This window comes from Panthera onca, chromosome A3 (genome assembly GCF_046562875.1).
Source record: "Panthera onca isolate mPanOnc1 chromosome A3, mPanOnc1 haplotype 2, whole genome shotgun sequence".
Lineage (NCBI taxonomy): Eukaryota > Metazoa > Chordata > Mammalia > Carnivora > Felidae > Panthera > Panthera onca.
In genome coordinates this window covers 73,591,244-73,616,255 of record NC_138341.1, presented here as the reverse complement: position 1 = coordinate 73,616,255, position 25,012 = coordinate 73,591,244, and the positions used below count along the sequence as shown (strand labels likewise).

General features: G+C 47.0%; 2 long non-coding RNA genes across 3 annotated transcripts in view; one reads left to right on the top strand and one right to left on the bottom strand.

Moving 5' to 3' along the window:
* Positions 1-25,012, top strand: part of LOC132661766 (uncharacterized) — a 130,781-nt gene that overhangs the window by 61,766 nt on the left and 44,003 nt on the right. Inside the window, exon 3 of the long non-coding RNA XR_009602401.3 lies at positions 3,464-3,611. This is a non-coding gene — a long non-coding RNA (uncharacterized LOC132661766). The remainder of the gene's footprint in view (positions 1-3,463; positions 3,612-25,012) is intronic.
* LOC132661771 (uncharacterized) lies at positions 3,252-17,723 on the bottom strand. Of its 2 annotated transcripts, XR_009602403.3 has the most exons (4): positions 17,343-17,723; positions 10,749-10,896; positions 3,766-5,476; positions 3,252-3,677 (listed from the first exon to the last, which is right to left on the bottom strand). It is a non-coding gene; the product is annotated as an uncharacterized LOC132661771 (long non-coding RNA). The 2 variants fall into 2 exon arrangements; XR_009602402.3 differs by having other exon boundaries at positions 3,252-5,476; positions 17,343-17,713.

Sequence of the window (25,012 nt, the reverse complement as noted above, 5' to 3'; positions counted from 1 at the left end):
TCTTCTTAGAGAAACCCCAGAATGAGAAGCCCTGAATTAGAGGGTTTCTTTGGGATGGTCAAGGACTGGTTTTTGCAGGCAAGTGGGAAAAGAGCTGGCTTTGCACCAGTATAAAATCACGTAGTGACCTGCAGCTTTAGGATCTGGATGCCTGCTGCTGGCCCCTTTGTTCCCAGCGCCACACTTAGCCCCTGGCCTTGGCACAGTTTCGGGGACAGACTGTTGTGCATGTGCAGACGCTTACAGAGGGCTTTGGGTGATGCTGATGCTGACTTGAGAGAAACCAGCTGAACATGTTTAGGATGACAGGCTCTTTGTCCTGAAAGAGAGGATTACCTCCCTCCCTAAGGGACAGCGACAAAAAGACTGAGATGCAGATGCAAAGAGAAAGATGAGATGGAGATTTAAAACAATCAGGAAAGCTGCTCCAGGAACTTCAGCCAGTGGTGGAGGTGGGGGAGGGGCTGCTAATCTGAGAGGTCGGGAAGGAGCAGGGGAGGGGGGGCGGATTTAAGGCAGCAATCTTGAAAAAGTGTGTAGCACTTACATAAGATTGAGAAAACGTCAATTGTCCAGATCAAAGAGTGGGGGAGGAGTGCTTTCCAGAGTTTATGGGAAGACTGAGGCTGTCCCAGCCTCCTGTCCATTGGCGCTGCCTCTGCGGCCACAGCTCTGAAGCCCAGCAGTCTGCAGAGGCCCAAGGACGCTCACTGCCCTGCCCAGAGTGTTAGCTGATGCGAAGAGGAGGATAGCAGCAGTGGCTCCTTAATGGAGCTCCCCAGGAGCCCAGCTCCATTGGCTGCCTGCATTATTAATGCATTATGTCATCTTCCCTTGCACTTGCTCTCAGCTGCTGAAATTTTATAGAGCAGTATTATTAATTGAAGCAATTAGTGCTGGGGATATCAGCACAGCCACGTCAGGGGGCAGGAGATGTGCAAGGCAAGGATCTCTCCCTCTCTCTCTGTGCCCTGCTTTCCCTCTCTCCCACCCTCTTCCCTGTGTTTCCCTACCCCCACTATTCTCATTGCTATTGTGCCCCCCAACTTCTGTGCCTTTCTCTTCCAGTTCTGTCTCAAAATCCACCTTCCCACCCCCAAACTCCCGAATACCCACTACCCTTCCTAGGCATAAATCATTCACAGTCTCCAACACTCTCCCAGATGGACATACAGACAAAGTGTCACTGTGGCTGACTCCTACCTGGAGTTGCTGGCCTAAATTAGGACAGGAGACCATCCCTCACAGTTCTTATTCAGAGTCCCTGGCAAGGGCAAAGGGTGACAGGTAGAAACAGGAGGGGTTCACTGCCTGTCAGACCCATTCATTCATTCATTCATTCATCCTCTGGTGCTGTGGGAAATCAATAGGAGATAACAGCTCAGCCCTCTGGGGCTGGCATTGTAGCCAGAGAGACCAAACTGCCCCTGAAACAATTCAAGCAAAATAGGGTACAGCAGAGGGTCCTAAAGAAGAGAACCCCCGGGGATTGCCCAGCTCCTCACAGCAGACCCTGTGGCCCAGGTGGTGGGAAGAAGGGCCTAGGGAAGCCAAAGAGCCCTGAGGGATGAGAGAAGTGAAGTACTAGCAGACTGCAGGAGACTGGAAGGAAAAGCTCCAGCCAGGAGGAAGGAAAGAAGGTACAAGCTGGGCAGGTAGAAAACAGAGGGCCCAGGAGGGACTGGATGGCTCCCCAGCCCATGACATGGACGCTGTCAGCCCAGTCCAGCTGAGGCTGAGACCTAGAAGCAACTGGAAAACCTGGCTAGAGGCCAGGACAGCAGGACACTATGGCCCTCACCTCAGATCCTTTCATCAGGAATCAGAACCGACACCTGAGAGGCCACAGGCTCAGGTTCCCCATAAAATAAACAGATACCAGGATGGAAACATTCACCCTGCCCCTCCCCACACTCTCTGCTCCCCACCCCCCACCCAGTTATACTACCAGCTATAACAGGGCTTCCCAGTAGACATTCTGCAACCATCAGATGTTCTATTCTGTGCTGTCCAGCATGGCAGCCATAAGCCACATGCAGTTAGTAAGCACTTGAAATGTGGCTCTATGTGGAAGGCCTTGAGTGCCAGGTAAAGAAGGTAGGACTTTGTCCTATGTGTGGTAGAAAATTATGGGAGGTGTCTGAGCAAAGGGATGTTTGATAAGAGCAGGGAGGCTTTATAGTTTTATTTGCTTATTGGTTTGATTGCTACCATTGACTGATCACGGCCTTCCGGGTGATGGGCCCTGGTCTAAGCTCATGCACAATCTCATTTAATTCTCATGTACAGCCCTATGAGCTTGATGTTTTACAGATGGAGAAACTAAAGCTCAGTGTTGGTGGGTGTCATGCAGTTAGTGAGTGGCAGAGGAATTTAAACCCATGTCTGTCTTACTCCAAAGCCTTGAAACATGAAATGCTGGCTTTAAGAAAATTCAGCTACTAGGGCACCTGGGTGGCTCCATCGGTTAAGCATCTGACTCTTGGTTTTGGTTAAGGTCATGATCTCTGGGTTCATGGGATTGGACTGACAGCACAGAGCTTGCTTGGGATTCTCTCTCTCCCCCCGACCCTGCTCTGCCCTTCCCCTGCCTGCACACTCTTGCTCTCTCTCTTTCTCTTTCTCAAAATAAATAAATACAAACTGTAAAAATTAAAAAAAAAAAAAAAAAGAAAAGTTAAAAAAAAAAAAGAAGGAAAAAAGTTGAGCTACTAGCAGATGTAAAAAAGGATTGGAATAGGAGAAGAGTTAGTGGAATCTCCTACACTGGTCTCCAGAAACTGTGCTGGCACTCAGAGAGGCTAAGTAAATCCTTGCTCATTTAAATTGAATTGAGTGAAGGTTCTGGAAAGTCCTTAATCCCAACCATGCTGCCAGAAACTAAGTCTGGTATGGGCCTCTAAGAAACCTGTTTTCACCAGGCAGCCTGGGAATCCAAAGCTCTTACAAGCTTGCACAAAGTTTACTGTCCATTAGAGCTACTAACATGCCAAGCTGCTTGGCGGGACTATTTCCAGGGGCGATGGCCAGGCATAGGACTGCTGGAAGGGGACAGGTGTGGAAGCTTTGCTTTGTGAAGCTGGCATTTCTGCTGGCTCTATACTAGGGCCCTGCCTGTCCCCAAGTTCTCCCCAGGGGTATCTGAGCTAACCTCCCCAGCTGGGAAGAAGGACCTGGACCAGGGGACTGTAGGGCCCAAAGACAAGGTCAAACCCAGAGATACAGAGTTCAAGGAAAGAGGATCAAGAGGCTCTGATTTCTGGAAAACCACTTTAAATAGAATTTGTCTTCATACCCTGCTGTGCCAGATTTGTCCCACTGTCCTCTCCCAACCTACCCTCAATCAGAACTTTACTTTCTCATACTCCCCACATTCTCTTAGAAAACTTTCGGAAAAACTCATGGATCCTGAAATATTAGGACTTTAAATTCAATTCCTTATAGTCTTCTGTCCCCCTTCTAGGAAAACTACATTCTATGGTGGAATTCCAGGCCCTCCAGGTCTGAGCTAAGAGCAAACATGTCCGTGGGCAAGGCCATCCTGGCTGATATCAAAGCAATTCGGAGTCCATGAGAGAACAGCTCCAACAAGGCATATCAAGTGAGGCGAGGTAAGTAAGTCCTTTGGTTTGCAAGGGTTTCCTGAGCACCTCCTGTGCCCCATCATACACCAGGAGCTGAGAAGCAAACAGAACGGTGAAAGAGGCAGCCTAAGAGTACCAGCAACAGGTGAAGGGACTCTGGACTTGGTGACAGAATACCTACCTGAGTTTGAATTCGAGTTCCACCACTGAACTGTGTGATCTTAGGCAAGTTATTGGTTTCTCTGAGCCTCCCTCCCTTCTAGCTTTCTTTGATTTGGAAACAGAGTTGAGTGGTTAAAAGCATAAGCTGTGGCAACAGACAGACGTAGGTTTGAATCCTGGTTTTGTCACCCATTTTTGCTGGGCCTTGAAGAAATTCCTCAGTCTCTCTGTGCCTCAGTTTTCTCAGCCAGCAAATGGGGATGGCATGGTGGTTGTAAGAATCCAATATGGTAATACATGTGCAGCACTTAGTACGCGGCCTCGGACAAAATCTCAATATGTAAATTATTATTATGTTCTCCAGGCTTAGATGTGAGACAAGGAGGGAGAGGAAATGCTGAGGAACTGGAGGATAGGTATCAGAAAGGAAGCCAGATCAGTGGGAGGATGAGGCCAAACAGCGATGGCTGGGCTCAGGAGCCAGGGAACCTATTCAGAGTCATTGTGCAGTTGTGCACAAAAGCTGCACAAAGATGGCCAGTGGGAGCCAAAATCCCACCTAAACCCCACTCCCTGGACAAATTTTACCTGTGTTGGCAGCATCGTGCACAGGGCTGGGCACACAACAGGATAAGGCCTATCCTAAGGGGTTAGGGCAGGTCAGCCTCTGGGAAAGGCAGAGGTGGAAGAAGGAAGAAATTCCTGCAGCTCAAGGACTCTGGCGGCAGCAGCGGGTGTTCTAGGGACCTTGCCTGGGAAGGCAGGGCAGAACTCAGTCCCCAGAGCAATGCAGGGCTGGTAGGAAGCCAAGGCAGGCACTCAGGTGAGGGGCAGCCCCAGACTCGGAGATCAGCTGGCACAGAGCAAAGGGCCCTAATAATGGGACCGGCTGCAAGGTCAGGCTGGGCTCAGGCACAAAGGTGACTCTATCCTGGGTCACAGAGAATGAGCAATCGGGGCCTGAACTCACTGGTGATGAGGATGAAATGGTCAACTACTGATGCTGGAGGGGGCAGGCTGTGGGGGCAGGGAGCTGGCAGATCTTTATGAACTTTTTTCCAAATCCTTTGGCAGTCTACATGCTCCACACAAGGCTGTGTAGCAACATTCACTTCTCCCAGGAAGGGTGGCTCCCAAATGGAATGATGTTAAGAACAAGGAGATGCTCCTCTGCCCAGAAATATTGCCTTCATGGTTCTCTGTGCTCCTATTACTGTGTAATTTCTTTGGATGTAGTCAAAGGTCACAAGCTCAGATGCTACAGGAGCCAGACAGTGGCATAACTGGAAGGAGGAGGCCAGATATAATGACAGGGAGCAATAAGGACTGGTAGGGCCTGCAGCAAACCAGCGAACAAAGGTTTCTTTTAAAGAGGGCGATAACACTTAACTCAACCAGTTCTTAGTAGGAATGTGTGGCCAGTACTTTTCAGTTCTTCCATTTTCTAAAATAAGCCAGAAATCTAAATTTTTATGTAAAATCTTCTTTTCTTTTTCTTACAAAACTCTTGAGGTTACCATGATGTTGACCAAAACCAAAAACATCTGCGGGTCACACGTGGCCTCTGGCTTGGGAATTCCTCTCTCCAAGATTCCCTGGAGATGTAGCCCCCTCTGAGAGAGGCCTCACATTCAGTCACCACCACCTCCAGGAGAGAGTGCTACTCCAATACACTCTTTCTTTCTTGTCCCTGGATTCTCCTTCTTTCTTGTCCCATAGGCTCTGGGCATCTGAAGATGGGAAAATGAGAGGGAACAGAGAAAGCAAAGGAGTAATATTGAGGACAAACCTTGCTGACTTCATTATTTTGTCCCCCAGGACATGCTGGGTCTACACCAGTCACAATCCGTAGACATAAGCTCTAAGAGATGGGAAGATGACTCTGAGGTCAAGCAGGTCCATGGCTTTGTTTCATGTGCTGTGGGCTGGTCACAGCCCAGAGGGTCCATGGCTTCCCTCTATGAACCACCTCTTTTTTTTCCCCTCCCTTCTAAAACAGTTCTTCTGGCCTCTGTCACTCTGTGGTCATTTTTATAAGACTCATCTTACTGTGTGGGTTTTACTAGCAAGCTATTGCTTCTCACAGGCTCAACTCTGAACCTTTCAGTTGTGGTTTCTACCCTGGGCAAGTGGACTCTGTAGAAACAATTAATATATCCCTTCACCCTCCCACACTGGGGAGAGCACAATACCTCAGGGCAAGAGGGAGGGGTCTAGGTATAAAGTCTGACTTCAAAATAATAAACAAATCATAAGCAGTATTAGCTTGCTGAGAAATTTAAGGCTCAGAGGGCCTGAAGTCCCCTGTCAGAGACCATGGAGGCAGTAAAGGAGGTGGGACTCACACGCAGGGTTTTGGACCCCACCCCGCCGTGGCCTGATCTTTCAATTAGGGAAAGGGTTTGAGGTCAGACTGCAGGCCCTGTGCTAGAAGCTCTCTGGAGAATGCTCAAGAAGTGTAAAAGTAAGGCCTTTCCATCTGGCTGTTGAGAAGAGATACACATGGAACACCACAGAAGAGAACAAGAGAGTGTCCGATGTTCCTTCCCTCATTGCACAGGCACTGATTGGGCTCCTATTGGGTGGTCTACACACAAACTGCCCGCAAGGGCCTATAACTCACTGGGGAGAAAAGACTTTGCCTCTACCTTGTTAGAGCTGTAAGAGGTTTTTTGGATCATCTAATTATGGATAATCTGGAGTTTTCAATCTCTCTTTCTCTCTCTGTGCAGCATTTCAGAACCCAGGTCCATTAATCATATCAAAGTGGGTTCTCCGGTTGGAGAGGATAGAAGAAATCCTGAAGTTCCTATCCACTTGGCTCCCCTCCATCCCCTGCTTCTATGTAGCAAAGCAGTCTCTGAGGAACCCTCCTAGGGAAAACAGTTCAAAAAATCTAATCTGGTCTAACTAGTCTGGACCACTAATCTGGTCCAACCCCTGAAAAATCCCAGTTTTAGAAATGGAGATTCCACGAGGTCAAAGTACTTGCCCAAGGCCATATAACCTGCACCTCCTGATTGCAGGCAGGTCTCTTTCCTCAGCCATAATCAAACAGTAGTATAAATATGCAGTCACCAGAGAAAGGGAAAGTAAGCGGTAGGAAAGACCGAGGGGGCAGACAGAGTTCAGTGTGGGGTTGCTCAGGGAGGCAGGAAACTTGAGTGGGAGCCCTGATAGGTGGCTGAGAGAGGCAGAGGCGGTCATTCAGAAACAGGGCATGGGTCAAGCAGGTGTTAAATTCCAGAATCCAGTAGATAAGCAGTGCCGATGGAAAACTGGGATGGGACTAAGATCAGGTTCCATGTAGACAGAAGGCCTGGGGAGCAGTCTTGGGCTGGTGGTAGTTGGAAGGTTGAATTCTTTCCCTTCCAGTTCACCCAGATGCATCTGCTGATAGACCCCAGGTGTGCTCAACTCTGGAAGAACTAAGTTTCCAGGCAGGCAGGCAGTGGAAGTAAGTGGAAGTGGTATATTAAGTAAGGCTTAGAACAGCAGCTGGCTTGCATTAAAAATGAATCAAGGTGATGTTTGAATGAAAACAAGAATGGAGTGCTGGGGAAGAAGCATTCTGAAGGCTGTGAGTGCCAGCAGCTAGGGCAGGGCAAGGTTCCTCCACGAGGGCCACGTCAACACCCCAGATGTAAGCCAGGCTTCCAGTGTCTATTCAAATGAGACAAGAAAGGTGGAGCTGGCTTTGGAGAATGGCCCTTCCAGGTGCTTCTGGGAACCTTCGTTCTCTTACCCATAAAATGGGCATAACAGTCTCAACTCTACCTCTACCCTGTGGCTGCTGTAAGGAGCAAATGAAATAAAGTTGAGAACCACTGAAGGCTTTTACCGAGGCTGGGTGCAGCTAAACTCCTTCAGAGGTGGCAAAATGTGTGACTTGGCCCTGGAGTAAAACCAGGGGAAATGGAGGCTGGAGATGCCTGCTTGGCTGAAGACATTTGAATTAAAGATTCCAAAGCCTCATACTGGCCAAATGAAATGCATTGGCCTGACACCCTTATGCCTAGCTTGCACTCCCTGAACTAAAGTTTTGGGAAAGAAATGCTTAAGGTCTGAGCCTCCCAGAGGATGTATATTCCCAAGGAGGCCTCAATAACCACCCTGACCATTATGATAGCCACTAACCACATGTGGCATTTAACTGTAGATCTAAATTGGGGTGCCTGGGTGGCTCAGTCAGTTAGGCATCCAACTTCAGCTCAGGACATGATCTCATGGTTCGTGAGTTCAGGCCCTGCGTGGGGCTCTGTGCTGACAGCTCAGAGCCTGGAACCTGCTTCAGATTCTGTGTTCCCCTCTCTCTCTGCCCCTCCCCCACTCATGCTCTGTCTCTCTCTGCCTCTCAAAAATAAAGAAAACTAATAAAAAAATTTTTTTAATAAATAAATAAAATAAAATAATTCGTTCTTCAGTTATACTAGCCAAATTTCAAGTGCTCAATAGCTACATGTGCCTAGGGGCTACCAAATTGGACAGCACAAATATAGGAAATTTTCATTGTCATAGCAAGTTCTGTGGGTCAGCACTGATCTAGACCTATAATAATGGAATGATAGGTATTGGGGTGGAGGGTTTCTTCCCTGAGGCTTCTCAGTACAATACACCATGTATGGGTTTCTTTCTTTGCCTGAGTTCAAGGTTAACCCTGGATCTCTTCACCACTTTTGCCACTTCCTTTAACCACCAGGCTTTGATAACTAACTCCTAAGAGTGAAGTCACCATGCTTATTGCCCATCTGCTTAGGACCAAAGGTCTAATGGGAGAGGGCAAAGGGCTCTCCTGAGGTTACCATATCTTCCACTATAGTAGTGACTAAGAGCAGGAATTTCTGAACCAGAGGGGAGAGGGCAAGCATGATAGAACTGAGGGAGACATTCTGGGGTATTTAGGACCAAATGGTGCCTTTCAAACAGCATAGTGGAGTTGGCCACCTGCTTCTATCAGGGAGGCAGCATGGCAAAGTCATTAAAAACACATGCTTCTCAGGTTGGAATCCCAGCTCTTCCACTTATTAGCTGTATAACCTTGGCTCCACATAATCTCTCTGAGTCTTAGTTTCTACGTAGGTAAGATGGGAATGGTACTTACTCAGAGGGCATTATAAGGATTAGAGGAGTTAACAGATGGAAGGTGCTTAGAACAGTGTCTGGCATGGAATATGTGTTAGCTAGGAGTGGGAGAAGGAGTAGTGGTAGTGATGGTAGTAGTAATCATATTCATAGTCACAGTATTTGATTATAAATGTCAAGGCCTTGGTCAAGGTTGTGAATAAGGCAAGTTCACCATACACACCAACCTTACTACATACTGTGCACCTGCTCTTCCCCAACCCTCCCCACACACCGCCTAGATTTTCTCCATCGTGGTGACTGTTGAGCACTTGTTTCTTCAGTTTTAAGAGCCACTGCTAGGCCTTATCACCAAGGTCTTGTCTTGCCTTTGCCGCCCCATAGAGATCCCTCAGTCTTTCCAACACTGCATCTCCAGCATGGTGAATACTGCTCAGGCCAGGCAGTGGGATGCCCACCAGGCCCCAGAGCTCCCTCGGGCAAGCGACAGGCTCATTCTTATGCTGAGTGCACAAGGATTGGCCCTGAAGCTCCCCCCTGACCCAAGACCAGTGCATCCAAAAACTGGCACCCCAAAGGGAGAACATCTGGAGCCAAAGGGAAGTTGAGTCAATCACATTCCCTCTCCAGAATTTGAGTAAGTAAGACCCAAAGAATGGGCAACTGGTTAGCAACAGAGGCTGAAGTTGAAAGGTGAGGGAACCAGAGAAGTCTATGGTGGTCAAGTGAGAGCTTAAGAAAAGAGGCAACACAAGTTCAGTGTGTAATGAGAGGGCTGCACTGAGCCAGATGTCCTGGGACTCAGCTGGGAAATGAAGATCTCTGGCTCAGGGAGTAGAGCAGCACCTTTTACCCTGCACTCCACTTGCCCTTCCTTGGAGCTTTTCTGGAAATGCTTCTTCTTCTGTCCTCACTAGAAGCATGGAAGGGACTTGAAGTAAGTATAAACACCTTTATGATGAGCTTGAATCTCAATGTGGGTTGAAAATATTAGCGTAAACACAGCACAGAACAATGCTCAGCTGCCCAGCATCTCCTTCTTGATGGGCATATGAGTGTCTAGTCCAGAGCAGACCAGGTGATCTGGCCGGCAGAAGGACGACCCATTTCTCCTCCTTGCTCCACGGTATTACTCCGACAAAGAGAACTGCCTTCCTAGATAATGAGGCCACACTTCCATCAGGAGTCTGCCAATGTGATTTGGTGAACTAATAGAGCAGCTCTCACCAAAATAAACTCTGGACTAAAAACAGGAGAGCCAACCCAAGCGTCAAAGCTAACTCCTTAAGCAAGTCTGTTTACCTCTCTGGGCCTCAGGTAACTTGTATGAAGAAAAGGAGGCTAGAATTTAGAGTAGATCATCTCTTGGGCTCCTTGCACTTTTCTCCTTGCACTCGTTGATCCCAGGAACCCTCCCTTAAGACAAATCATCTTTAGCCTGTCAGCCTGTGGCCTTTCTAGCAAGCTAGTCTTCTAGTAAACAAACTACAGAAATCCTTCCCTTTCTTATTTTTCTCCCCTTTCCTTCCTCTGACATAACTAGCATCTGTATTGGGGCGGGGGGCTCCTCTTCTGGGGTGTGGAGTAAGAATAGTTAACTAGCAGAAGCAGTGACAGGGCCCAGTACCATGCAGGGAGGGCTGGCATCAAAGGATTTGCTGTGTTCTTGGTTGTTATTTTTGACACCCCACTTATATGGAAGCTGGGTGAGGCAGCCTGGCACATCAAATGTACCTCTGTGAAATCTGAAAAAGGAATATTTAAAACACACACACACACACACACACCCAAGCACACACACATACACACACACATAACAACCACTTCCTTGTAAGCCAACACCTCTCCTTGTGAAAAGGAGCCTGGCCCTGTTTTAGGGGGTGGAGGTGGGAAAAGGGGAGAGCATTAGGCCCTACCTACCTGGGCCCTGAGGCACTGTGAATGCAGAGGCCATTTTCATCCAGCCTTCAGAAGTTTCCTTTTGTGGCATCACAGTGTTAAAAATATTCCTCCCTGAAGGTGCAACCGCGGCAGAGCAGATGTCCCTGACTGAGCACTTGGGAAGGAGCTATTAAAAGGAACATAATTAGGTTGTCATCCTGGGGCCTCCGAGCCAGCCTTCTGAACGCCATCTTTGTTGAAAGTTTTCCAGACGTCAAATATTTGCAGAACCCGATTTACCAAAAAGGCTGTTAATACCCAGTAGGACCAGGCTGCGTGCAGCAAAGGCAAAATGACACTGTGGGTCAAGGTTGGCATCAGGCCCTAAGACTCCTTTTTCTGTGTCCTTTCCCCATTTGGGTCCCTAGCCTAGCTCCCTAACTTCCTCCCCCCTCCTGCATACACCACGTCCCATCACAATTTGCTCTTAGGAAAGACTCTATTAGTCATTTACCCCTTAGCATGAATGTAAGTAAGCCACCAAGCACCTCTCTCCTCTCCAGGAATGTGGGATTCATGCCTGAGCTCTATACACTATAAGGAACAAAGGCTTTGTCTCCTTTTGTAAAAGGGATATCAGGCACTGGAGTGCAGGTCCAGGAGGGCTGTCCTAGTGACCCTGAAATTGCACCTACTCCTCTAAGTATAGAGCTAGCCCATCCTGCCCTGGAGACATCTGCTGTAATCATTCTGTTCCTGCTGGTTAGATCCTGCAGCCTCATCTGTCCTGCCATCTCTTTGTCATTCATCTACCTATGCATCCAGCATCTGCTGAGAACCTGTGGAAGAATCATGCTGAGTGGGAAAGAGGGTGGAGAGTATCCATGGCCACCATCTTTGTTGCCATAGAGGGAGACAACATAGATGGAGGACACTCACCATATAATGACAATAAATGTAAACAAAGGAGAAGGAAGTACATGGTGCTGTGAGGATGTATCAGAGAGGAAACGGACCTGTTAGGGAAGTCAAGGCAAGGAAGATGGCCCAGATGAATTGAAGTGATGACTGAGCTGAGATCTGGGGGCAGTGTGTGTGTGTGTGTGTGTGTGTGTGTGTGTGTGTGTGTGTGTAGGGGGATATGTGCTCTGTGATGAGCTCCTTCAGTTGGAACAGCTTGTGCAAAGGCCCTGGCTGAGCCTGAGAGGAAATAACATGATTTTCGTGTGATCTTTCTCCTACTGGACTTTAGGTTACATCAAGGACTAAGGTTACAAAATAAAAAGGTAGGGTGAAGGAAGGAGAATCTGAAACTGATTTCTGAAACCCTCTATAGAAGATGGACTTCTTATAGGTTGTTGAGACGTGCCTCTACAAACAAATAAATCAGGCCAGGCTTTCTTTGGTGTCAAAGAGAGCTGGACCTGGCCTCCTCTTCCTGGAGGATCTCCCTGATATTCTGGCCTGCTTTTTACCTTTTAGAAATATATCATGATGGGGCACCTAGGTGGCTCAATCAGTTAAGTGTCCGGCTTTGGCTCAAGTCATGATCTTGTGGCTTGTGGATTCAAGCCCCGAATCAGGTTCTGCACTGACTGTTTGGATCCTGCTTGGGATTCTCTCTCCCTCTCTCTTGCTGTCCCTACCCAACCCCCCAAAATAAATAAACTTAAAAAAAAGAAATATATCATGGTTATTTCCCCAGGTCAGGAAATATATTTTGTAGTAAAATTGTTCATGGCTACCTAACATTCCAGAGTAGAGAAAGCCACAGTTTTACTCAATGAGCCCCCTGTTGTTGGACTTATTGCCAATGTGTTGCAATCCTGAGTAGCTCTTCCATGAATGAAGAAGCTTGTATATCATCTTTGCCCACTCTTTTGACTTTTGCTTAGGCTAAGTTTTGCTGCACATTAATAAATTTGAGAACCAGCTTTACTAAACACAAGTTTTCTTACCTACTTATCGTGTACACCCAATCAACTCATAGTGCTTTTCTTACTCTGCACAGGAATCCTGCTGGATCCTCATGCATCAACTCAGTGAGTTTGGAAGAAGGGATGGGAGGAGTCTCAGCAGAAAAGAACCAAAGTGGGCTAGGTGCTAGGTGGGCTGGGGTGGGGGGAGGGTACTCCATCACCATTTACCTCTTTCTCCATATGTTCTTCTTTATCATAATGGACCAACCTGTCTGTGGTGGTGGAGGGCTCTGCCCTAATGCCGTCATGCTCAGCACTCTATTTCACCCATGTAGATAGTACCTGAGGGTGGGAGGGGCTAGAACCTCCAACAGTGAGCTCTCTGCAGGTACTTTCTGAGGAAAGCTCACAGCCACCACCACCCCTCTTCCCCCCTCACCAAAGATATAAGTCTGTCTGGAATGCTAAAAGAGAAAATTCCTAAAGGAGAGCATGCTAGGAAACAGGAGACCAATCTGTGATTAAGCTTTTGTTACAGATGTATTGTGTAAATCATCTAATTTTTCTAGGCCTCTGTTTCTCCATCCATCCCATGGAATTAATCCTCTTTTACCCCTATTTGACCAAGATGATGCAAAGATGAAGGAAGTAAATATATCTACTTAAAATGAGCTAATCAACATGAAACTGAATGGAAATATACAGGTAGAAAAGAAGAAACCAAGATTCAGTAAGCCATAGCAAGTAAGTGGGCTTTGTGTTTTGTTCACTCTTTTATTGCTAGTGCCCAGAACTGTGCCTGGCACTCAGCAAATATTTATAAAACGAATGAATAAACACATAAGCACTTACTCTGTCCTAAACACCATGCTAAGTATTTCATAAGCATTATTCCACTTAGCCCTCAAAAATAGCTCTTTACCAATAGGGTATAAAACACTACCATTCAGCAGATATGAAAACTGAAGCTCAGACTGGTTAAGTAACTTCCAAGCATCATTCAGCTAGCATTGGGCAGGATTTACACTTGAATGTAAGTTCCTCTGATGCCATTCCCCTAGCTCTCCCCACCCCTGTTATATGTTTCAGGGGAAAAGTTACTGTGATGTGTTGCTATGCATTAAATGAGCTACTCTTTATTAAAAGCTACAGCATCTGGCATGCAGTTAGTGTTCTACGAATGTGATCTATTATTACAGTACTCTTATTTATTAGTTCATTTTTTTAATATATAACCACGTTGTAAACACCTTAAGGGCAGGGGCCATTCTCTACAAGGCCAGGCAAAGTAGTTGCCTGAAATACCAATTAACTAAATAACATTATTTTATGGTGACCATAAAGTGGAAGCAGAGGTGCTTCCTATAAGGCAGGGCTTGGTGCTTTGGGGACAAAACTAGTCTGACCTTGACTTTAATGGGAAGCAAGAGTAGGCCATGATTCTCCAGTGACTTGGAATCCTGGTGGTCAACAGGGAAACGGGTAGAGCCAGACACCAAGGAAAAGACAACAACTAACACAGAGAACTCCTGAAGCCTGGGATCTGACCCACGGCTGACAGCAAGCTACCATTCTAACAGCCTCTGGTCCCGCCCCCAAAGCCTACGATCTGATAGGCTCAGCATAGCAGGAGTGGGCGGAGCCTTGGAGAGAATCTGGCCCAATCCCCTTACTCCACACTTGCGGCCTGGGACTAGTGGAGGCGATTTGACTCAGGAACAGATGTCAGAGTTACTGGAAAACTTCCCTCCCCTGCTCCGCCCAAAGGCAATGCAGGAAAAGGATTTAGCATTTAAGTCTCTGGCTTTGCCCTTTACTAGCGCTGAGCCTCAGTTCCTTCATCTGTAAAATGGAATAAGAGTTTCTTTTCCATAGGTTGTAGCAATTAAACAAAATATGACATGGAAAAGTAGGTAACACAGGTACCTAACACATGGCCAGTGCTCCAAAAAATCAGTTACCTCTAAATAGCAATCTGCCTGAGGGCAGGAACTGTATCTGAATCACAGCTTGCCAGGGTGCTCTGGCACATTCAATTGTTAGTATAATACTTGTTGAATGGCTGGAATCCCTCCATTCATGCTTCACCTCCTCTGTTAAGCCTAGCCTGATTTTAGGCCTCTCTCAAATATTTCTAAAACCAGTAACACCCTATTTCTTTCCCCCCTCTTCCAGAAAGGCCTGGGGACAACATGAAGGCCTGGGTACCTGGGGAGAAAAACTGGCTGCTTTCATAACGAAGACAAATTCATGGTGTTACCAGTCCCTCCCTGGCTGCTTGCACCTTCATTTTGGACCTTCTTGCTTCCCGATACTAGAGCAGCAGGCTTTGGCCCACTGTGGACTATATGAGGGATGTTAAAGATAGCATCAGACTGCCAGGATCTTGGAGGTGCTGAGTTGCCCTTAGGGGTGGAGTGATGTATTCTGGTTAGAATTAGGGAATGAATAATTTAAAGGAGTGGTTAGAATCGGGGCATTAAGTTAGAGTTTGGAGTTAGGATTCAGTAATTAGTTACCATTAAATTTCTGAGTGAGACCTGGGGAGTTGTTAGTGGCCAGATATAATGGGGGCCACCACTTTGATCTGAAATTTAAAATGTCCTGTTCCAGGGGCGCCTGGGTGGCGCAGTCGGTTAAGCGTCCGACTTCGGCCAGGTCACGATCTCGCGGTCCGTGAGTTCGAGCCCCGCGTCAGGCTCTGGGCTGATGGCTCGGAGCCTGGAGCCTGTTTCCGATTCTGTGTCTCCCTCTCTCTCTGACCCTCGCCCGTTCATGCTCTGTCTCTCTCTGTCCCAAAAATAAATAAAAAACGTTGAAAAAAAAAAAAAAATAAAAAAAAATAAAATGTCCTGTTCCAGAGACCTGCCTCCTTCATTGTGGAGAGCCAGAGATTCCTATCCTCTGATTGTCTCCTCTGTAGCCCTGGGTGTACCTATAGATGGAGCGTGTTAAGCATCTACACATACCGGGTGTAAAGTGTAGCATATAGGGTCCCAAAGAAGTCTAGGTCAAAGCCCCCTACAATAAAGCTGAGGAGACCAGGATGTGAACGACCTGCTGTAGGCTCAGCCCTGCTGTAGCTCAGTGACTTTGGGAAAACCTTAACTTTCCTAGCCTCAGCTTTTTCATCTGGCAAATGGACCTAACCTCAGAGGGCTCTTTGGAAAACCTTGAATGATCACAGAAGGAAAGGACTTGGAAATGAACATGGTCTGGTAGAGTAAGCTGTTCCAAAGTGAACTATAAGGCAAAGTCTGGGCACCTTACCTTCAGGAAGGGTTGATGGTCTTCCTCCCCTCCATGAAAATCTAGGATTTCCCAAAACCATTTCCAGTGGGGATTTATGCTTCTGAACAGGAACTGACAAAGAAGCAACTCACACCAAATGCTCCCTACCACACACACACACAGAGCCAACCCTTATGGGGTTGCAGTATGACCAATCCTATGAGTCACCTGGGTAAAGTAAGGACTCAACAAATATTTATCAAATGAATGAATGAATGAATGAATGAGGGAATGGATGAGTGAGTGACTCCATAAATGGGCAGACACTCCCTTAGAGAATGAGACTGCTTCCTAATCCAGGATGCTGAATGCTACCAAAGAAAGTCATTTGGGACTTTCCTAGCGAGTGCTCCATTTCCGAGCCACACCCTCTACTTTTCCTCAAGCCCCATTTTGTCTTCTTTTATCCCGAACGTCATCATGGAGGACTGTGTCCTAGACTCCTTTGGGAGCATATATGCTAGACTCTATACCGGGTATGTAGTAGATGCCCAATAAATGTGTGATAAACTGAAGGAGGAGCTACAAAGATAAATAAGACTTGGACCTGACTTTCAAATGTTTACAGTGCAGTGGGAGAGAAAACATAGGTAGGTAAGCATACATGATAAAGCATCATAGGTAACTGGTACCAATCAAGTGCCAGGGAGTGTATGCTATAGGAGGTCAGAGCTGAGAAAACCTACTCTGGAGTGAAAAAGTCAGGGAATGCTTCCTGGAGAAAAGGAATGGAATCTGAAGCCGGACCTTGAAGGAAGAGAAGGATTTGGAGGCAAGGGAGCAGGTGTTGCTGATAGGGGGAAAAGGAGGTGGGGGCTCCACCAGAGGAAGGCCAATTCAAGTTATATTCAGATTTGTGTAGATTTAGTGTAGCTGAAGAGCAGATTCAAGCAGAAGAGTGTGCCACGTATGTACGTAGGTTGGGGCAAGACTGTACAGAGATCTGAAAGCTAGGGGAAGGGATTGGGATCAGACAGCTAGGGAAAGCTCTTGAGCAGTGGCAGGAAGCGAAAGGAAAGCTGGGAGGTGGGAAGATGGTGGTGGGGAGAGACAGGCAAGGACAAAGGTGAGTGTGGCAACCTCTGCTAGGAGGTATTGTGCCAGCATGGGGCTGGCCAGAGCCAGGTCTCAGACCACTTCCCATTTCTTTCATTCCATTCCATGCATTCATTCAGCCAATCAATATCGATGTCCCCTGTCACCTGCCAGGCCCTGCAGGAGCGAACATTGCAGATGCCTTCCTTCCTTTCCCGGGGTCCTGTGCTCTAGGCCCTCACGCAAGAGCCAGGGGGCCAAGGGCCTGTGCCTAGGGTGAAATAGCTCTGACCTCTCACCTGGAGCTTCTTTCTACAAAACCGCTCACGGTCCGGGTCCCAAGCCCGAGTTCTCCCGACCACGCACCGCCCTCCCCCACCGGCCACACCTGGAAAGGAAGGAACTGCGGGAGGAGAGGGATGGCCTGTGGAGGGTGTGGCGCGTCCGAGACTGCCTGTAGACCAGGGACTAGGTTGACCGGAAAATGGGCTGCGGCCGGATAAGGGGGCAGATGATAGCTGCGGGGTGGCCTGGGAAGGTGCTTCCTGACGGTGCCCACACTCGCTCGGAGGCTGAGCCAGCGATTCGGCGGTGGGGCGCGGAGGCGGCCGGGTGGGAGGAGGGTGCTCCAGGGCCGGGGAGCCTGGGCTCCGGGCAGACGGAGCAGTTCCTCTGCGCCCTCTGCCGTACGCCGACCTCCACTGCTCTGGGCGCCGCGATTCCGCCCGGAGGCGGGCACGCCCTTGAACCCTGCTGCCAGTTTGGGTCTCTCTCTACCCGTCCCGAGTGTCCGCGTTCCTCTCTGGGAGAAAGGAGGTGGGAATAAATGCTTTTTTTGTGTGTGTGTGATAAGAATAGAGGCGCTACCGGAAATCCCTTCGCGAGCGCCTTCCCTGATGCCTGAAATTCCACCATTAGAGAGAGAGCATGGAGGGGTAGAGGGGGCACCCCTTCAACCTTCATTGGATATTTTAGCAGTGAGGATATTTCACATGTGCCTGGGAAGGGGCCTGGAAGGAGTAGGTGGTCAAAGTCTCATTCCTTCTCTCAGACAAGCTTTTATTAGAGCTCCTTTGCCATGGCCTCCTGAAGGTGATTGGGAGCCAACAGTCATACTGCAGGCGTGCTGGAGTTGTGAAAGGCTAGTTTCTCTAGCCATGCTTTGCCTTTTATTAATTCCTGAATTGGGCCTTCCTCCTCCAAGTCACAAAGTCAGCCGTGACTTGTTGGGTGAGCCTTACAGGCAAGATTAGTATCTCTCAGTTTAGCAGGCCAGGGTCTCTGTTTATTTCTCATGAGTTTTGCCTGGTTTCTCCAAGTTCATTCAGTACCCAGGCACGGAAAAATCCTCATCAATGGGGACACTTGTCTAGGGAAGAAGGAGGAGGAGAACATAGATTAAAGGGAGCAGATGCTCAGACTTACTGTCCAATCAAGGACACGCCCACATTGTCCTCCAAGGCCACTCTTGCATCTAGTCCCACATTATCAGTCACCTTCTTGAGCACCCACCCTGAACAGTCTGTACTTCAGAGAGTAGCCAAGAGGTCATGTAAGGTCATGAATGCTCTAAAATATAAGTTCATCTCTCCTCTCCTCAAAGAAGACTTGAGTAGATTTAGTGTAGCTGGAGAGCAGATTGAAGCAGACGAGTGTGCCCTGTATGTATGTACATTGGGACAGCACTGCAATGGCTCCCCATGTCTCCTGGAGTAAAAGCTGAAGTTTCTACATTGGCCTGAAGGCTCTAAGTTCTGGCCCCCTACTTCTTCTTTCTTGGAGCCTCTGTCTTACAGCTTTTCCCATCACTCACTACTCTGGCATCCTCTGGCCCTTGCTGCTGTCCTTGAACACACAAACATGCTCCCATCTGAGGACTTTTGCACTTGCTGTTCCCTCTGTCTGGGATTCTATTTCCCAGATACCAACATGACGCACTCCCTCACTTCCTTCAGGTGTCTATTTAAATGCGACCTTTTCAAGAGGGCCTTTCTCTGACCACCCTGGCTAAAATAACACCCTCCATCATTGTCTGTGCCCTTAGCCCCCTTGATTTTCTTCTAGCACTTATTGCTACTTGACATTTATTTGTTTATTTGTATGTTGTCTGCCTCCTGAGCAAGAATCTAAGCTCCATGAGAACAGAGAACTTTATCAGTTTTGTTCACCATCCAGCACCTAGAAAACAGCCTGGCACGTAATCAGTCCTCAATAAATTTGTGAAATGACTGAATGAATGTGCTGGCCTGGTACTGAGCCAAGTACCAGGGCAGCCCATGAATAAGCCTGGGTTCTTGCCCTTGAAGAACAGACTGGCAGACAGGCAAATAATTACAAACCAGAGTGATGAGTGCTGCATCTAAGTACAGATGTATATAAAGTACACATGAAGACTCAAGGGAAGAAATAATTCACTCTGCCTGGAAAGAGGAGGAAAGCACGAGTATGACATCACCAGGCAAAGGAGAAAGGGAAAAGGCATTCCAGGCAGAGAGAACAACAAGAGCAAAGACACAGAGGCATGAAAATATTTGACTTGTTCAGAGAGTGGCAAGGAGACTGGCCTGGCTGGCATGCAGGATGTGTGGTAGGTGTGGCAGGACATAAGTTTGGAAAGATAGATGAAGGACATATTATGAAGGGGCTTTTCAGAATGATGACAATTGACTCTCCACATTTCTGATCCATGCCAGGCCAGTGGAGACATTTCAGGGCAAAGAGCCTGCATCTAACCCCAGACAAGGCACTGTGGAAGCAGCTATGGCCTGCTGCCTGGAGAAGGCCTAGAACTGTGTGGTCTCGGTGGGCCAGGCAAGGGTCTGAGCACCCATGGGAGCGACCTGGTGGCTCTGTTTGCCCTCCTGTTGCTGATCTAAGCAGGACTCTCAACAAGGACCCTGGCCAGCTCCACGAGACCTGAGAGTGTCCTGGACCACATTCTCCACATTCTGATCACCAAGAGTCCAAGTTTCAAAATGTCCTTATTTTGCGATCTGACTCAAAAGGGTAGGGAGTGGAAAAATTATAGATGGCAGCCACCAAGGGACCTTGGCTTAATATAACTGGTGACCTGGGAAACAACAGGCAGAAAATAATTTCCCTCTCGGACTGAGAGACTGAGAAGGCCTCTCACAGCTGACTCAAAATAAAGGCTTTTCCTTCCAGAAGACAGAGAGCATTTGTGTGTTTGCAGGATAAGAAGATTCTTTTCTTTTGCTTCTTCCTTGGTTACGTCACTCTTCCCTCCCCTCCTTCTCCTGCCTAGCTCTGCCCTTGATCCTGTTCCTCTTGGCTTATCCTTTCTTTCCTTTTTCTCTTTTCCCACTCCTCCTTCCACCCTGCCCACTTCCTTGCCCTCCTTTTTTTTCCTTTCCTCTCTATTCTTTCAGCTCAAGCACAAAGCAGGTATTTGAAACTGTTAAAGGATAATTTTTTTTAGTTTAGTTATTTTTGAGAGAGACAGAGACAATGTGAGTGGGAAAGGGACAGAGAGAAAGGGAGAATGAGAATCCCAAGCAGTCTCCACACTGTCAGCACAGAGCCTGATGCGACTCAAACTCACACAATAGTGAGATCATGACCTGAGCAGAAAGCCAGAGTTGGACACTTAACCTACTGAGCCACCCAGATGCCCCAAGGATCATTTTTTTTTCAAATGTTTATTTTTGAGAGAGAATGTGCCAGCAGGGGAGGGGCAAAGAGACAGGGACAGAGGATCCAAAGCAGAGTCAGATCCAAAGCTCTGTGCTGACAGCAGAGAGCCCCATGCAGGGCTTGAACCCACAAACTGTGAGATCATGACCTGAGCTGAAGTCAGACACTCAACCAACGAAGCCACCCAGGTGCCCCAAGGATAATTTCTTAAAAGGTAAAATCATGACTCTTATGCAAATGTAAAATGAACACACGTGTTCAACTTGATTTAACTCACTAGTTAATGAGGGAAACAGTAAGATGTTATAGCCAGCTCATGGGAGAATCCAAAATGTAGATACATATATAGCCATCAGGGATGCAGGAAGGGATTTGCTGAGAGGTGCAGAACTGGCGTCTTCCTTTGCATCCCTGGAACAGGAATCCGTGTCTCAGCATCAGCCATGCCTAAGTTAACTTCTATTGCTACAGAGATGCAATGTCATCACCAATAAAAGGCACAGATCCCTGTAGAATCAGCTAACTTGGGTAGGGTCCTATAGTCCAGGCAACAGTCTAGATGATGCCTGGCATTCTGTTGAAAGGATGCCAGGGATCTTTGCCCATTTCAAAGTCTTTCACAGTTTTTCTTGATAAGACCTTGGAAGAGTAAAGGAAAGAAAGGTGGGAGCCGGGTAATTTTTACAAGTCTCCAAACATTTAAAAATGGAAACTGATTCTGTTTAAAAATGGAAGCTGATTCTGGCCCAGAGGCTCAGTCCAAGGGCAGAAAGGGGAGAAAAAGATTGGTTGTCTGGCTTTGATCAAAGTAGTGACTGGTGGGGCTTGTCCACATTCCATAAACCCTCATTCTCCTCCTCCTGCCATCATCTTTTGGCTTTGGGGACACAGGGACAGTCAGGGCAAAGTTGGAGAAATCCGCCCACATGTGACCAGACCAACGGAGGCAGTCCTGTGCCTGAAGGTGACCACAGACCTCTTTAGAGTCAGTCCTGCTAACCTATCCTTGACATTTGGCTCTTTCGTTATGAAAGAGGACAGCTTTCAAGACCACCTCATTGGGTTTCCCAGCTCATCTCCCAGGCTCTGTAGCAAGCACTCATTGCCCACGGCTCAGACCCTACACTGACCTGTTGTCCACTCCCAGGCCCCACCCAGATTCTTCCCAGCTGTCCCAGATTTGGCCTTCTTGGACCTCCAAAGTTACCAGAGAACAATCAGGCACGTTTCCAAGATGTACCTTCTGGCAAGATATGTAAGCTTGTAAGCGTGAAGCAACCTAATTCTCTGGGAACTACTGAGTGCTGGGCCCTGGGTAACATACGTGCTTGGCAGATGCTGGAGGAGAATTGGGGATGGGGCGAGGGAGAGTAGCATTTACAAAGAAGATGTGATCCCTGCTCTCAGAGAATGTCTAATCTAGCAAGGAAGCCAAATACCCAAGAGGCCCCAGGAGCTGGTAGCAGAGAGTAGTGTGTGAGGAGAGAGGGATGTTGGGGGCAGGGAACGAGGGTGAAGGACCTCTGATCTCAGAACTAGCTGTAGAGGAGAACAAGGAGATTATTAACCACCAGTGAAGTTCCTACAAAATCCCTTATCCCCTCAAAGGAAAGAACAGCTACTTTACTTACCTACTTGGAGCAGGTGTCCTGAACTTTACCTCCCTATAAAGAGGGTCTCAGGCTGGATCTTAGCCGCCATCCCACAACCGCTTTTTATTCCCACCCCTGCAGAAGGGAGAACTGTTCAGCCCCAAGGTGGAAACCCCAAATGGATAATCAAGAATTAAAAGGGTTTCTAGGATGCAGAGGGAGGGCAGGTGATGAAACCCATTCCACCAAAGGGCCTTGGGGCAGGACTTAGGAGCAGGTGGGGGAGGACAGGTTTGTTTCTTTTAGCTATTCCAGTAGTTGTGTGGTTCAGACCAAATAAGTTTTCAGTTCATCTGTCAATAAGGGGTTTGGACTCCCTGGTTTATTGATTTACTTAAATTTAATATTTTTATTGTGGCAAAATATATATAAAGTAAAATTTGCCATTTTAATCATTTTTAAGTGCACAATTCAGTGGCCTTAAATATTTACATTGTTGTGTAACCATCACCACTATTCATCTCCAGAACTTTTTGATCCTTCTAAGTTGAAACTCTGTAGCCATTTAAACAGTAACTATGCATTACTCCCCTGCCCCACCACCAACTCCCTGGTAGCCACCACTCTCAGCTGTATCAACAAATTTGACTACTCTGGGTGCCGCATCTGAGTGGAATCACACAATACCTGTCCTTCTATGTCTAGCTTATTTCACTTAGCATAATGTCTTCAAGGTTCAACCATGTTGTTGCATGTGTTCAAATGTCATTGCTTTGTAAGGCTAAATAATATTCCATTGTATGGATATGCCAAATATTGTTTATCCATTCATCCATTGACGGAATTTGGGTTGTTTCTACCTTTTGGCTATTGTGAATAATGCTGCTATGAACATGGCTTGTACAAATATGTCTGCCAGTCCTGCTTTCAGTTCTTTTGTATATATAGCCAAAAGTGGAATTATGGAATCAAATGGTATGCTTAATTTTTTGTTTTGTTAATGTCTTTTTGCATGTGGTTATCCAGTTTTCCTGGTATTATATTGTTTGCCTTAGTGGCTACTCCATTGCTACATTCCCACCAGTAATGCACAAAAGTTCCATTTTCTCCATATCCATACCAACACTTGTTTTCTGTTTTTCTGAAAGCAGCCCTCTTAGTGGGTGTGAAGTGATATCTCATTGTGATTTTCATTTTCATTTCCCTTGTGATTAACGATGTTGAACACCTTTCTATGTGCTTATTGGCCATTTGTGTGTCTTCATTGGAGAAATGCCTGTTCAGGTCCTTTGCCCATTTTTGAATTGTGTTGCTTGGTTTTTGCTATTGAGTTTTAGGTGTTCTGTATACTCTTGATGTTAATCCGTAGCAGATAGGTTATTTGCAAATATTTTCTCCCATTCTGTGGGTTGTTTTGTCCTCAGTTGATAGTTGGTAGTTTTTAATTTTGGTGAAGTCTAATTTGTTTACTTTTCTTTTGTTGCCTATACCTATAGTGTCATAGCCCAGTAGGCACTGCCAAGTCCAATGTCATGAAGTCTCCATTTATGTTTTCTTCTAAGACTTTTATAGTTATAGCTCTTATGTTAACATTTGATTCATTTTGATTTAACTTTCATATATGGTGTAGATAAGGGTCCAGTTCATTCTTTTGCATGTGGATATCTACTTTTCCTGCCTAGGAATTTTGTTCAGCTTCAACAAATAGAAACTGCAATAGCTTAAATACACAAGTTCTTATTGTTTCACATAAAAGAAGTCCATAGGTTGGCTGTTCTCAGCTGTTGTGATGGCTCCATGGGGATCCAGGCTCCTTCTGTCTTTCTCTTCTGCCGTGCCTGGCTTCCATTCTAGGTCCACTATGACTGCTGGAACTCCAGCCAATAACACTTGTGAATTCCAAGCAGCAAGAGGAGAATGGGGAGGGATAAAAGAATGCTACTCCTGGGGTGCGCCTGGGTGGCTTAGTTGGTTAAGCATCCGACTCTTGATATCAACTCAGGTCATGATCTCATGGTTCATGAGATTGAGCCCTGCATTGGGCTCTGTGCTGACAGTGTGGAGCCTTCTTGGAATCCTCTCTCTCCCTCTCTCTCTGTGCTTCCCCCACTTTTGAGAACGTGCTCTCTCTCTCTCAAAATAAATAAATAAACATTAAAAAAAGAAGAATGTCATTCCTATGAAGGAGCCTAAATCCTGAACACTTCCACTTAAATCTTGTTGGCCAGATCTTAGTCACAGAGCAGTCTGGGATACGTAAACTTTCCTCTGGGTACGTTGCCATCCCAAATGAAATCAGAACATTCTCACCAGGGAGGAAGGCTGAAAGGAATGCTGGCTCAGATAGCTCTGCCTGGGGTGCCTCACACATCTGAAACTCTGTGGCAGTCTGTCTCCTGGAGAAAAAAAAATGAGAAAATGGTTGCAAAATGCTTAGATAAATGTCTTGCTCAGGTTATGTACTGAAAAAATGTTCTCTCTCTATCTATCTCCCTCTTTTTACTCTCTGGTCTCAGATAAGCCTATTTCTATACCTGGGCAGAACAGCCAGTTCTCTGAATGGTGTGATTTATGGACTTCAGAGGTGAAAACTACCTCCTAAATATCTTCAACACTCATGCCTCAAGTACACCACTAGTGCTCAAAGTCTCCGTTTCTCTCTTCAGGCCTCATTTACAACCCAAAGGGAGGAGGGGGGAGGGGAATAGGTAGATTTCAGGAACAACACATTCAGCCACAGTCTGTCGGATGCTCTTTTGCCTGGCTACTGGCTGGGATCCAGACCCTGGGGAATAGGCATCAGGAAGGAAGG